This window comes from Mobula hypostoma, chromosome 7 (assembly GCF_963921235.1).
Source record: "Mobula hypostoma chromosome 7, sMobHyp1.1, whole genome shotgun sequence".
Taxonomy (NCBI): Eukaryota; Metazoa; Chordata; class Chondrichthyes; order Myliobatiformes; family Myliobatidae; genus Mobula; species Mobula hypostoma.
In genome coordinates this window covers 185,521,269-185,537,021 of record NC_086103.1, presented here as the reverse complement: position 1 = coordinate 185,537,021, position 15,753 = coordinate 185,521,269, and the positions used below count along the sequence as shown (strand labels likewise).

General features: G+C 46.5%; 1 protein-coding gene across 1 annotated transcript in view; it reads left to right on the top strand.

Annotated features, from left to right (window-relative positions):
• rnf169 (ring finger protein 169) overlaps window positions 1-15,753 on the top strand; it is a 59,183-nt gene that overhangs the window by 1,154 nt on the left and 42,276 nt on the right. The gene's annotated exons all lie outside the window — the stretch shown is intronic.

Below are 15,753 nucleotides of genomic sequence, written 5' to 3'. Positions count from 1 at the left end.
CATCAATCACCGTCACCCCCGCCCACCCAGACACCCCATCCCTCTGTCACCCCCCATCAATCACCGTCACCCCCGCCCAGACACCCCATCCCTCTGTCACCCCCTCATCAATCACCGTCACCCCCGTCCAGACACCCCATCCCTCTGTCACCCCCCATTAATCACCGTCACCCCCGCCCACCCAGTCACCCCATCCCTCTGTCACCCCCATCAATCACTGTCACCCCCGCCCAGACACCCCATCCCTCTGTCACCCCCTCATCAATCACCGTCACCCTCGCCCAGACACCCCATCCCTCTGTCACCCCCCCATCAATCACCGTCACCCCCGCCCACCCAGTCACCCCATCCCTCTGTCACCCCCCCATCAATCACCGTCACCCCCGCCCACCCAGTCACCCCATCCCTCTGTCACCCCCCATCAATCACCGTCACCCCCGCCCACCCAGTCACCCCATCCCTCTGTCACCCCCCATCAATCACCGTCACCCCCGCCCAGACACCCCATCCCTCTGTCACCCCCTCATCAATCACCGTCACCCCCGCCCACCCAGTCACCCCATCCCTCTGTCACCCCCCATCAATCACCGTCACCCCCGCCCACCCAGTCACCCCATCCCTCTGTCACCCCCCATCAATCACCGTCACCCCCGCCCACCCAGTCACCCCATCCCTCTGTCACCCCCCATCAATCACTGTCACCCCCGCCCACCCAGACACCCCATCCCTCTGTCACCCCCCATCAATCACCGTCACCCCCGCCCACCCAGTCACCCCATCCCTCTGTCACCCCCATCAATCACCGTCACCCCCGCCCACCCAGTCACCCCATCCCTCTGTCACCCCCATCAATCACCGTCACCCCCGCCCACCCAGTCACCCCATCCCTCTGTCACCCCCCATCAATCACCATCACCCCCGCCCAGACACCCCATCCCTCTGTCACCCCCTCATCAATCACCGTCACCCCCGCCCAGACACCCAATCCCTCTGTCACCCCCTCATCAATCACCGTCACCCCCGCCCAGACTCCCCATCCCTCTGTCACCCCCATCAATCACCGTCACCCCCGCCCACCCAGTCACCCCATCCCTCTGTCACCCCCTCATCAATCACCGTCACCCCCGCCCACCCAGTCACCCCATCCCTCTGTCACCCCCTCATCAATCACCGTCACCCCCGCCCACCCAGACACCCCATCCCTCTGTCACCCCCATCAATCACCGTCACCCCCACCCACCCAGTCACCCCATCCCTCTGTCACCCCCTCATCAATCACTGTCACCCCCGCCCAGACACCCCATCCCTCTGTCACCCCCTCATCAATCACTGTCACCCCCGCCCAGACTCCCCATCCCTCTGTCACCCCCCATCAATCACCGTCACCTCCGCCCACCCAGTCACCCCATCCCTCTGTCACCCCCTCATCAATCACTGTCACCCCCGCCCAGACTCCCCATCCCTCTGTCACCCCCCATCAATCACCGTCACCTCCGCCCACCCAGTCACCCCATCCCTCTGTCACCCCCTCATCAATCACCGTCACCCCCGCCCAGACTCCCCATCCCTCTGTCACCCCCTCATCAATCACCATCACCCCCGCCCACCCAGTCACCCCATACCTCTGTCACCCCCCCATCAATCACCGTCACCTCCGCCCACCCAGTCACCCCATCCCTCTGTCACCCCCTCATCAATCACCGTCACCCCCGCCCAGACACCCCATCCCTCTGTCACCCCCCATCAATCACTGTCACCCCCGCCCACCCAGTCACCCCATCCCTCTGTCACCCCCTCATCAATCACCGTCACCCCCGCCCAGACACCCCATCCCTCTGTCACCCCCCATCAATCACCGTCACCCACGCCCACCCAGTCACCCCATCCCTCTGTCACCCCCTCATCAATCACCGTCACCCCCGCCCACCCAGTCACCCCATCCCTGTCACCCCCTCATCAATCACCATCACCCCCGCCCACCCAGTCACCCCATCCCTCTGTCACCCCCCATCAATCACCGTCACCCCTGCCCACCCAGTCACCCCATCCCTGTCACCCCCTCATCAATCACCATCACCCCTGCCCACCCAGTCACCCCATCCCTCTGTCACCCCCCATCAATCACCGTCACCCCTGCCCACCCAGTCACCCCATCCCTCTGTCACCCCCCATCAATCACCGTCACCCCCGCCCAGACACCCCATCCCTCTGTCACCCCCCATCAATCACCATCACCCCCGCCCACCCAGACTCCCCATCCCTCTGTCACCCCCCATCAATCACCATCACCCCCGCCCACCCAGTCACCCCATCCCTTTGTCACCCCCCATCAATCACCATCACCCCCGCCCACCCAGTCACCCCATCCCTCTGTCACCACCCCATCAATCACCGTCACCCCCGCCCACCCAGTCACCCCATCCCTCTGTCACCCCCCATCAATCACCGTCACCCCCGCCCACCCAGACACCCCATCCCTCTGTCACCCCCCATCAATCACCGTCACCCCCGCCCACCCAGTCACCCCATCCCTCTGTCACCCTCTCATCAATCACCGTCACCCCCGCCCAGACACCCCATCCCTCTGTCACCCCCTCATCAATCACCGTCACCCCCGCCCAGACTCCCCATCCCTCTGTCACCCCCCATCAATCACCGTCACCCCCGCCCACCCAGTCACCCCATCCCTCTGTCACCCCCTCATCAATCACCATCACCCCCGCCCACCCAGTCACCCCATCCCTCTGTCACCCCCATCAATCACCGTCACCCCTGCCCAGACACCCCATCCCTCTGTCACCCCCCATCAATCACCGTCACTCCCGCCCACCCAGTCACCCCATCCCTCTGTCACCCCCTCATCAATCACCGTCACCCCCGCCCGCCCAGACACCCCATCGCTCTGTCACCCCCTCATCAATCACCGTCACCCCTGCCCACCCAGTCACCTTATTCCTCTGTCACCCCCTCAGAAAACACCGTCACCTCCGCCCAGACACCCCATCCCTCTGTCACCCCCCCCATCAATCACCGTCACCCCCGCCCAGACACCCCATCCCTCTGTCACCCCCTCACGGCCACCCCATCCCTCTGTCACCCCCTCATCAATCACCGTCACCCCCGCCCAGCCACCCCATCCCTCTGTCACCCCCCATCAATCACCGTCACCCCCGCCCAGACACCACATCCCTCTGTTGCCCCCTCACGGCCACCCCATTCCTCTGTCACACCCTCATCAATCACCGTCACCCCCGCCCGGCCACCCCATCCCTCTGTCACACCCTCATCAATCACCGTCACCCCCGCCCAGCCATTCACTTCATTCCTCTGTCACCCCCTCATCAGTCACCGTCACTCCCACCCAGGCAGTCACTTCATTCCTCTGTCACCCCCTCATCACTCACCGTCACCCCCACCCAGCCGCCCCATCCCTCTGTCACCCCCTCATCAATCACCGTCACCCCCGCCTAGCCACCCCATCCCTCTGTCACCCCGTTTCCTATCACCCCACGGTCACCCCATCTCCATGTCAGCCCCCCATTCTTCTTTCCATCACCCCCACCTCTGAATTACCCAACCACATTTTCATCTGCCCAGTATACCCCACCCTCCTGTCATTTTCCCAAATCTTGATGCTCACCGCCTCCCCATTCCTGTCATTCCCCTCATTCCCCTCTTCACTCTCCTCCCCATCTTTCCCAGTCGCTGCTCAGTACCCAGCCACTGCACGTGGCTTTACTTTATCCTCCAGTCCCTCTTGCTGTCTGTTTCCCCATTCCACTCCACTGCTATTGCATCGTAGGAAAGGCAGATGATAGTGCTGAAGATGAGATAGCTGGTTTACAAACAGAGGCATTATATAGTGAGGAGAGACTCTGATAGGGCAAAATTACAGTCAGCAGGATGAGCTGCAACATAAAAGGTGGACAAAATTGAAAACAGTGAATACAGGACTGAAGGTGTTAAATTTGAATGTGCACAGCATACAGAATAAGGTAGATGAACTTGCAGCATAGTTACAGATAGGCAGGTATGATGTTGTAGGCATCACTGAGTCATGGCTGAGAGAAGATTATAGCCGGTAGCTTAATGTCCAAGGATACACATTGTATGGAAAGGATAGGCAGGAATGCAGAGGGGGTGGCGTTGCTCTATTGGGAAAAAATGAAATCAAATTATTAGAAAGAGGTGACAAAGGGTCAGAAGTTGTTGCAAGTGTTGTGGATAGAGCTAAGGAACTGCAAGGGTAAAAAGATCCTGATGGGAGTTGTATACAGACCTCCAAACAGTAGTAACAGTACAGATTACAATGGGAGATAAAAAATGCATGCCAAAAGGACAATATTACAATAGTCATGGGGTTTTCAACATGCAGGTAGATTAGGAAAATCAGGTTGATGTTAGATTCCAGGAGGTGAATTTCCAGAGTGCCTGTGAGAGGATCAGCTATTCTGGATTGGGTGTTGTGCAATGATTGGAGAGCTTAGGGACAAGTGATCATAATATGATCGAATTCACCCTGAAATTTGAGGCGATGCTGAAGTCTGATCTATCAATATTACAGTGGAGTAAAGGGAATACAGAGGCGTGAGAAAGGAATTGGCCGGAATTGATTGGAAAAGAATACTGGCAGGGATGACGGCAGAGCAGCAATGACTGTAATTTCTGGAAGCAATTCGGAAGGCACAGGATATATAAATCCAAAAAGGAAGAAGTATTCTAAAGATGACACAACCATGGCTAACAAGAGAAATCAAAGCCAACATAAAAGCTAAAGATAGGGCATATAATAGAGCAAAAGTTAGTGGGAAGTTAGAGAATTGGGAAGCTTTTAAAAGCCAACAGAAGGCAACTAAAAAAGTCGTTAAGAAGGTAAAGATGGAATATGAAAGTAAGCTAGCCAACAATATTAAAGAGGATACCAAAAGTTTCTTCAGATACGTGACGTGTAAAGGAGAGGCAACTGTGGATATCAGACTGCTGGAAAACGATGCTGGAGAGGTAGTAATGGGGGACAATAGTGGATGTACTGAATAAGTATTTTACATCAGTCTGTGGAAGACACCAGCAGTATGGAGGAAGTTCCAGGTGTCAGGGATCATGAAGTGTTAAAAGTTACCATAACTAGAGAGAAAATTCTTGGGAAACTGAAAGGTCTGAAGGTAGATATATCACCTGGATCAGATGGTGTACACCCCAGGGTTTTGAAAGAGGGGGCTGAAGAGATTGTGGAGGCATCAGTAATTATCTTTCATGAATCACTGGAAAATTGCTAATGTCACTCCACTCTTCAAGAAGGGAGAGAAGCAGAAGAAAGGAAACTCTAGGCTAGTTAGTCTGACCTCAGTGGTTGGGAAGATGTTGGAGTCGATAATATTAAGAATGAGGTCTCAGGATTCTTGATAAATCAGGACTCATGATAAAATGGGCCATAGTCAGCGGGGTTTCTTCAAAGGAAAATATTGCCTGACAATCTGTTAGAATTCTTTGAAGAGATAACAAGCAGGATAGACAAAGGAAAATCAGTTGATAATGTGCACTTGTATTTTCAGAAGGCCTTTGATAAGGTGCTACATGTAAGGTTACTGCTGCGACCACACGGTATTACAGAAAAGATTGTAGCATGGATAAAGCAGTGGCTGATTGGCGGGAGGCAAAGAGTGGGAATAAAGGGAGCCTTTTCTGGTTGGCGTCCAGTGACTAGTGTATGGTCATGTACTTTGGTATAAGAAATGAAAATGTTGACTTTTTTCTAAGTGGAGAGAAAATACAAAAATATGAGGCGCAAAGGGACTTGGGAGTCCTTGTGCAGGATTCCCTAAAGGTTAGTTTGAAGGTTGAGTTGGTGGTGAGGAAAGCAAATGCAATGTTAGCATTAATTTCAAGGGGACTAGAATATAAAAGCAAGGATGTAATGTTGAGACTTTATAAAGCACTGATGAGGTCTCACTAGGAGTATTGTGAGCAGTTTTGGGCCCCTTATATAAAAAAGGATGTGCTGAAACTGGAGAGGGTTCCAAGGAGGTTCGCGAAATTGATTCCAGGATTGAGTGGCTTGTCATATGAAGAGCGTTTGGTGGCTCTGGACCTGTACTTGCTGGAGTTTTGATGAATGAGGAGGAATCTCATGGAAATCTATTGAATATTGAAATGCCTAAATAGAATGAATGCTGATTACTTATTGTGGAGGTTGATAGTTTCTTGATTAGTCAAGGTGTCAAAGGTTACTGGGAGAAGGCAGGAGATTGAGGTTGAGAGGGATTATTAGTCAGACATGATGGAATGGTGTAGCAGACTCGATAGGCCAATTGGCCTAATTCTGCTCTTACGTTTAATTAGAGGAAACGGAAGCACCCAGAGGAAGTCCACAATGTCGCGGGGAATACATACAGACTCTTTGCAGACAGCAGCGGGAATTGAACCTGGGTCACTGGCCCTGTAATAGTGTTACACTAACCACTTTGCATCCATGAATCACACAGCAAGATATTCCCAAAGAACAGAGAAAATGCCTCCAGAACATCACCGTGGCTTCTTTAGCGAAAAGTTGTTGTATCCCCACTGACCGATCGGAGACCTGCTTGGGAGCACCCAGGAATGTTCTGTGTACCTCAGGTCTCTGCAGCAGTCACACACACACACACACACAATCAGTGCAATGGATGGCAACTGTCTGCTAGAGGAACTCAGTGGTTTGAGCAGAATCTCAGGTTGAAGCCCTGCATCAGATTCCGAATCAGGTTTATTATCACTGACATACGTTGTGAAATTTGCTGTTTTACAGCAGCAGTACAGTGCAATATGTAAAAGTTACTGTGTATTGCAATAAGAATATATAGAAAAATAAATAGTGCCAGAAGAGAGCAAAATAATGAGGTTGTGTTCATGGATTCATGGACTCCATTCAGAAACCTGGGGGTGGGGTGGGAAGAAGCTGTTCTGAAATGATGAATACGGGTCTGTAGGCTCCTGTGCGCTCCTTGATGATGGTAGTAATGCGAAGAGGTCTTGAGTGATGGGAGTCCTTAAAAGATGGATGTGACCTTTTTGAGGCATCGCTTTTTGAAGATGTCCTCGATGCTGAGGGGGGCTAGTGCCCATGAGGGAGCTGGCTCGTGTCTGCAACCTTCTGCAGCTTTTTCTGATCCTGTGCATTGGAGCCTCCATACCAGTGATCCAACCAAACAGAACGCTCTCCATGGTGGACAGGATGAGAGGGCACCGCCTCAGAATACAAGGACGTCCCTTTAGAACAGAAATAAGGAGGAATTTCTTCAGTCAGAGGGTGGTGAATCTGTGGAATTTATTGCTACAGACAGCTGTGGAGTCCAAGTCATTGGGTTTATTTAAAGTGGAGATTGATAGGTTCTTGTTTAGTCAGGGTGTCAAAGTTAACTGGGAGAAGGCAGGAGAATGGGGTTGAAAGGAATAATAAATCAGCCATGATGGAATGATGGAGCAGACTCGATGGACCAAATGGTCTAATTCTGCTTCTGAGTGTCACTGAGGTAAAAATTAAGCCATAATTTTATTGAACAAGCATAAGAGGCCAAATAGTCTACTGCTCGTTCCTCTCGTCAGTGTCAATTGTAGCTCATTGTTTTAATCTCGCTGACCAGTGAATTGCCCCCCACCCCGTTGTCTTACCAAAGCTGCTCAAAATTTTAGATGCTTTATCTAATCTGCTCTTTAATTGTTATTAAATTGGTTTATTATTGTCACATGTACCAAGATACAGTGAAAACTTGTTTTCACATGCCATCTATACAGATCATTTCATCACGTCAGTACATCAACGTGGTAGAAGGGAAAAGCAATAATAAAATACAGAAGATAGTGTGACAGTTCAAGATTCAAGATTGTTTAATGTCATTTCCAGTACACAAGTGTAAAGGAGCACAAAATAATTGTTATTCTGGATCTGATGCAGTCCCCAAAAAAAACCAGAATAAGATAAAGGAGACAATAATAAAAAAAAAGAATAAATTTAAATTCATAAGATAGCTTATATACATTGATTATATGCCCGTAAAGTGACACTAGGCACAAGACTGTCTCTAGATAAAGTGACTCTGACAGGAAATGATAAAGTAGTGATGGTTGGGGGTGTGGAGGGGTGGGTTAGTGGGTGGAGGTGTTGATCAGCCTCACTGCTTGGGGAAAGTAACTGTTTTTGAGTTTGGTGGTTCTGGTATGGATGCCATATAGCCCTCTCCCTGATGAGAGTGGTACAAACAGTCCACGAGCAGGGTAGGTGGGATCCTTCATTATGTTACTGGCCCTTTTCCAGCACCTTTCTGTAGATATGCCCTTGATAGCGGGTAGGCTGGTGCCGGTGATGCTTTGGGGTTATAGTATGCAGTAAGGAGCAAGGGCCACAGTGTAGATTGTGAAGCCAAGTCTCCATCCTATCATTTGGTGCATCTGAGTCAAAAAGAACATGCATAATTTTTTTTAGCCTCTTGAGAAAGTACTAATAATAATTACTATTTTTAGAGTAGTTTCCATACAGAATGTAGTTCAAAGTGTTTTACAGTGGGATAAAGTGAAAACAAAAATAAAAAGCAAGGTTAAATAAATAGGTTTTGAGTTGGCATTTAGAAGTGTCAACATCTGCATCGTTTACAGATTTAGTTACTGAGTTCCACAGTTTAGGAACGTAGGACAAAAAAGCTGACAGGACAATTATCTTTTGAGGGAGATTTTCAAGTAGAGGTGTTGGTGAGCTTTCTTGGCCATGTTTGGACCAGGAGAGACTATGAATGATGTTTACTGCAAGAAACCCTCTTGACCTCAGCACTGTTGATGTGCAGCACTGATTCCTGAAGTCAATGACCAGCTCTCTATCTCCTTCCTTTACTCTAACTTATCATTTTTGAGATACGGCCCACTACAGTGCAAACTTGTAGGTGTAGTTAAAGCAGAGTCTGTCCAAAGTACAGGGAGCAGATTGGAGATTGGGGATTGTAGAGCACCAGTGTTGAGAATAATGGTGATGGAGCACATTGTGGGATGTGAGGGTGTGGAGAAGGTTTGGTAGGGTGGAAGGACTTCATTTATGAAATGGTGGAATTGTTTGCCTCTGAGCAGAGGTTGAGAAACAATTGGGGAAGAACTTATATGAGCAAAGTGATTAAAGAGGAACTGTTGCTATTGGTGGCAAGTTTGGGAAGCAAAAGACACCGATTCAAAGCGATTATCAAAAGCAGCAGAGATGTCAGGAAAAGCCTTTTCACACTGGCTGTGGCTCCAGTCTGGTTTTCACTGCCCAAGAGTGTAGAGAAAGCAAATCCAGTAAAACCTTTTGAAAGATAATTGAGAAGACAATTGACAGGGTGGTTAAGAAGGCATGTGGCTAGCCCTAACTGGAATATTGCATATAGTTCTGGTCACCCCATTATAGGAAGGATGTTGAGACTTTGGAGAGGGTGCAGAAGAGGTTTACCAGGAGGTTGCCTGGATTAGAGGGCATGTACTATAATGAGAGGTTGGACAAACTTGGGTTGTTTTCTCTGGTGTGTTGGGGGTTAAGAGGAGAACTGATAGAGGTTTACAAGATTATGAGAGGCATAGATAGAGTAGACAAAACAGTATCTTTTTCCCAGGGTTGAAGTGTCTAATTCCAGAGGGTGTGTGTGTATGGTGAGTGAGGGTATTTTCAAAGGAGATGTGATAGGTATATTTTCTACACAGAGACTGGTGGGTGCCTGGAATCTGCCACCTGGAGTGGTGGTAGAGCCAGATGTAGTTGACACTTTTAGATATAGGTGTATGTATTTGAGGAAAATGGAAGGATATGGACATTGTATAGGCTGAAGGGATTATTTTAGTTGGTCTTTTGATAACTGATTTATTTGGTTTGACACAATATTGTAGGCCAAAGGGCCTGTTTCTATGCTGATATATAGTCTAAGAAACTTGAAAGAAATAAAACAAACTTTATCTGTATCTTGTTTTACGGTATAACAAACTTTGAGGGGAAAGAGGTTGTGGGTGGGGCTAATTTGACTGGAATGGATGTGGACTTGATGTGAAGGTCTGGTAAAGTGGGAAATACCAGGTTTGTGCTTGGAATTAATAGTTCAGGACGATGACCATGCCTCAGAAGGAATGTAATGCCGAGGCTTTATAGGGCATTGGTCAAAGTACTGTGAGGAGTTTTGGGCCGCTTATCTAAAAGATGTGTTATCATTGGAGAGGGTTCAGAGGAGGTTCATGAGAATGATTCTGGAAACAAAAGGGGACATTTAATAGCTCTGGACCTGTACTCACTGGAGTTTAGAATAATGGGGATTCTCATTGGAGATTGTTGAATATTGAAAGGTCCAGACAGAGTGGATTTGGAGAGTATGTTCCTTATAGTAGATGAGCCTAGGATCAGAGGAAACAGCCTCAGACTAGAGGAACACCCACTTAGAACAAAGATGAGAAAAATTTCTTCAGCTAGAGGGTGTTGAATTTGTGGAATTTTTTGCTACAGACAGCTATGGAGGCCAAGTTATTGGATATACTTAAAGCAGAAATTGATAGGTTCTTGATTAGTCAAAATGTCAAAGGTTACAGGGAGAAGGCAGGAGAATGGGGTTGAGAGGAAAAATAAATCAGCCGTGGTGGAATGATGAGCAGACTCGATGGGCTGAATGGTCTAATTCTGCTCCTATGTCTTATGGTCTTAATGTAGTACTGACAGGTTGAAGCCTTTCACTGGTGGTGTCGATTTGTTTTAACATTGTTCCATAGTACTGACCAGGAACCGCTCATTCAGCTCTTTAAATCTCATCTAGTTTTCAGTTTAATAATAAATGTTGAAACCTATTTTGTTCTCTAATTCCCCAAAACCCTGCTTTGATTTTGTTTGGAACTTTTCATTTGATCCAGTTTCTCCCAAATAATCAGCCCCTTCACCCTAGTCTTGACAGTTTCAGAAAGTTCCAAAGTTCCACTCTATGCGGGGAAGATTTTTGTTGTGTTTCTTTGCCTTGGATGTCCTCAGGGAGGAGGAGAGGAGTAGAGTTGTTTTGAAGTTAATGTCTAGCCTGGGGTGTGGGAGGGATGTGATGATTGGATGGACTGATGATTTCTGTCTCAGCAGCGTTTTGATTCCCTTTAATTCCTCCATGCTGGCTTCCTTCTACAGCTCTGTAACCTTCTCAAGGCCCTGAAATCCTCCAATTAAGACTTGAGTTTAATTGTTCTAACCCTGGCTAGACCACAGCTGGAATATTGTGCACAGTTCAGGTCCTCTCACTGTAAAAAAGATGTGGAAGCTTTACAGAGGATGCAGAGGAGATTTAGCAGGATACTGCCTGGTTTAGAGAGCATGTCTTATGAGGAAAGGTTAAGCAAGCTAGGGCTTTTCTGTTTGGAGCGAAGGAGGATAAGAGGTGACTTTGATAGAGATGTACAAGATAATAAAAAGCATAGATCAAGTGGACAGCCAGAGATCTTTTCAAAGTTCAAAATAATTTTTTAAATCGAAGTACATATAGTTGCAAGAAAAAGTTTGTGAACCCTTTGCAATTACCTGGTTTTCTGCATTAAATACTCATCAAATGTGGTCTGATCATCATCTAAGTCACAATAATAGACAAACACAATCTGCTTGAACTAATAACACACAAACAATTATACTTCTCGTCAATACTGAGTATACTATTTAAACAATCACAGTCTAGGTTCAAAAATAGTATGCGAACCTCTGGGACAATGTCTTCTACAAAATCTATTTACAGTCAGGTGTTCCAATCAATGAATGCTGAAGAGGTGAAAAAGAACCCAAAGATAACAGCAAAAGACCTGCAGAAATCTCTAGAACTCTAGTCTTGTTCATGTGTCCACTACAAGAAAAACACTGAACAAGAATGGTGTTCATGGAAGGACACCGCAGAGGAACCCACTGGTCTTCAAACAAAAACATTACTGCACATCTCAAGTTTGCAAAAGACCATAAAACTTAGGAGCAGATATAGCCAATTTGGTCCATCGAGTCTGCTCTGCCATTCAATCATGGCTGATCCTTTTTTCCCCTCCTCAGCCCCACTCCCCAGCCTTCTCCCCGTAACCTTTGATGCTGTGTCCAATCAGGAACTGATCAAGCTTTGCCTTAAATACATCCAACTACCTGGCCTCCACAGCTGCCTGTGGTAATAAAGAACACAAATTCACCACCCTCTGGCTAAAGAAATTCCTCTGTAATTCTGTTTTAAATGGACACCCCTCTATCCTCTTATCCTAGACTCCTTCACCGTGGGAAATATCCTTTCCACATCTAATCTGTCTAGGCCTTTCAGCATTTGAGAAGTTTCCATGAGATCCCCCTTCATCCTTCTAAATGCCAGCGAGTACAGACCCAGAGCTATCAAACGTTCCTCCTATGGATAACCCTTCTGTTCCCAGAACCATCCTTGAGAACCTCCTTTGAACCTTCTCCTGTGCCTGTACATCTTTTCTTAGATGAGGAGCCCAGAACTGTTCACAATACTCAAGGTGAGGCCTCACCAGTGCCTTATAAAGCCTCAGTATCACATCACTGCTCTTGTTTTCCAGACCTCTTGAAATGAATGCTAACATGGCATTTGCTTTCCTCACCACCGACTCCACCTGCAAGTTCACCTTTAGGGTGTTCTGCACAAGGACTCCCAAGTCCCTTTGCATCTCAGATTTTAGAAAATAGTCTTTATTTTTATTTCTACTACCAAAGTGCATGACCACGCATTTTCCAACATTGTATTTCATTTGCCACTTTCTTGTCCATTCTCCTAATCTGTCTAAATCCTATTGCAGCCTAGTTGTTTCCTCAACACTACCTGCCCCTCCACTAATCTTCATATATTTGCAAACTTGGCAACAAAGCTATCTATTTCATCATCTAAACCATTTATATACAGCCAAAAAAGAAGTGGTCCCAGCACTGACCCCTACAGAACACCTCTATACTCTGGCAGCAAACCAGGAAGAAATCCTTATATTCCCACTTGCTGCCTCCTACCAATCAGCCGATACTCTACCCATGCCAGTAACTTTCCTGTAATGCCATGAGCTCTTATCTTGGTAAGTAGCCTCATGTGCGGCACCTTGTCAAAGGCCTTCTGAAAGTCCAAATATACAACATCCACTGCATTCCCTTTATCTATCCTTTGTGTAATATCAAACAATTCCAACAGGTTTGTCAGGCATGATCTTCCTTAAGGAAACCATGCTGACTTTGTCCTATCTTGTCCTTTGTCACCAGAAGATAGGATAACCTCATCCTTAACAATTGACTCCAACATCTTCCCAGCCACTGAGGTCAGGCTAATTGGTTTATAATTTCCTTTCTGCTGCCTTCCTCCTTTCTTAAAGAGTGGAGTAACATTTGCAATCTCTGCCAGTACCTCCTACAGACCCTAGAGTGCAGTTCATCTGGTCCGGGTGACTTATGTACCCTTATGTCTTTCAGCTTTTTGAGCGCCTTCTCCCTTGTAATAGTAACTGCACTCACTTCTCTTCCCTCACACCCTTCAGCATCTGGCACACTGCTAGTATCTTCCACAGTGAAGACTGATTCAAAATACTTGTTTAGTTCATCTGCCATCTCCTTGGCCCCGTTATTATTTCTCTGGCCTCATTTTCTAGCGCCCTATATCCATTTTCATCAACCTTTTATTTTTTGCATATTTGAAAGAACTTTTACTATCCACATGGATGTTCCAAAAAGTTTCTGGACAGATGAAACAAAAGTTGCACTTTTTGACAGAAAAGCACACTTCTCTGTTTGGAGGAACAAGGGTACTGCACACCATCACCAAAACCTCATCCCAACTGTGAAGCGTGGTGGAAGGAGCATCATAGTTTGGGCTGTTTTGCTGCCTCAGGGCCTGGACAGTTGCATTCATTGAGGGAACAATGAATTCAAAATTGTATCAAGACATTTTACAGGAGCATGTCAGGGTAATGGTCTATCACCTGAAGGTGAATAGAAATTGGATGATGCAACAAGACAATGATCCGAAACACAAGAGTAAATCATCAACAGAATGTTTTAAAAAGAAGAAAATTTGTGTTTTGGAATGGTCAAATCAGAGTCCAGAGCTTAACCCAATTGAGATGCTATGGCATGACCTGAAGAGGGCTGTTCATGCAAGGTTTCCCAGAAATAATAATGAACTAAAACAGTTTTGTATTGAGGAATGGTCTAAAATTCCTTCTTGTTGTTCTGCAATTCTGATCAGCAGCTACAGGAAATGTTTGGTACAGGTTATTGCTGCAAAAGGAGATTCTACCAGTTATGAAATACAAGGGTTCACATACTTTTTCCAGCCTGGACTGTGAATGATTAAACAATGTACAATGTATTCAATAAAGACATGAAAAGTACAGTTTTTTGTGTGTTATCAGTTTAAGCCAGCCTTAATAATTTTCAGGTCTCAAGGAACCCCTGCATCAAAATTACTTTTATCTACAGCTCACGGTACGTTAGCGTGATCAGTAAGTTGTAGATAAAATAATCCAGAAATAATTGTCAATGTTGTTTTGAGTAGAGAATGAAATTTTAGCCAACCTTTCTTGAAAAAAAAGATAGTTAAGCTTAGCTTACCTTTCTTTAAATTAATCTCTTTCTTTCCCTTCCATAAATTTTAAAAACACATAAGGCAAGCATAATAAACTTCTCAATTCTGAGTTGAACTTGAGATAAACACACACAGATTTCACCTTCAGCTGAAATGAGATGATTTCTATCCATGCTCTTGATGTTTGTTAAACAAGAAAAAGCTTGCTCATACATGTAAGAATTTGAAAACTGCAGTAAAATGTTCATTGCTGTCCTATGAATGGGAGGATACTCTTCTTTCACAGAAATCCAGAATTTGTCCAGGGGCAGGTCAATAAATCTCATCTTGAGTGCATGATCAGAGTGCAGCTCACACCAAGTTCTTCCTCTTCTCTCAAAGTCAAGTTCTCAGGCTGAGCAGAAGATTCAGAAAGAAGGTCCCTCACCCAGTCATACATTTGTGTTGAAAGGGGGGGGGGGGGAATGCTGTTCAGTTTTGTTCTGTAGTTCTTCCAGGGGGTTTTCCATAAGACTCAAGACTTTCTGAGATCCTTCCTCACTCAAGCCCAGGCAGCAGTGGAAATATGTCAATTTCCTTTTGCAGCATGGTTTTTCCAATGGTTCAGTGTCCTTTTAAATCCGAGAGTTTTGTCACCTGAAGTCAAAACATTTTCTCTAGGGCCTTGCAGTGACTTGTTCAACTGGTCCATATGATGAAAAATGCCTGTTAAGAGTAGGCTAATTTCTGCAGCCTTTCTTCATCTTCAAAGCACTCAGCAAAATCTGGCCTACTATTTTCTTGAAAGTACTCCTGCAATTCGCCTTTCAGCTCAAACACCCTGTTGAGAACTCTTCCTCTGCTAGGCCACTACATTTTTGTATCTAGCAGGAGATTGGTGTGCTCTTTATTCAGGTTTTCACACAGTTCTTTTTAACATTCTTGAGTGAACTGGCCTTAAGCTACTAAATAACTTGCTTCTTGGGGTTTTTACAGACTGTGACTTTATTTTCAAAAGCTTTCATCTGTTTGTTTTGAGAATCCAATAGTCATTTAAAATAATCAGCACCTTTACATGTCTTGGCTGTGATTTGCAGTTAAGTGTCTTTTTTTTGCTCAATTCTACATTTGTAAGTTGTTTGCCACAGACTAGGCACAATGGAATAGGATAACTTGGATCACCAGTCCATGTAAAACCCATTGATAAACACCTTTCATTGTAAAG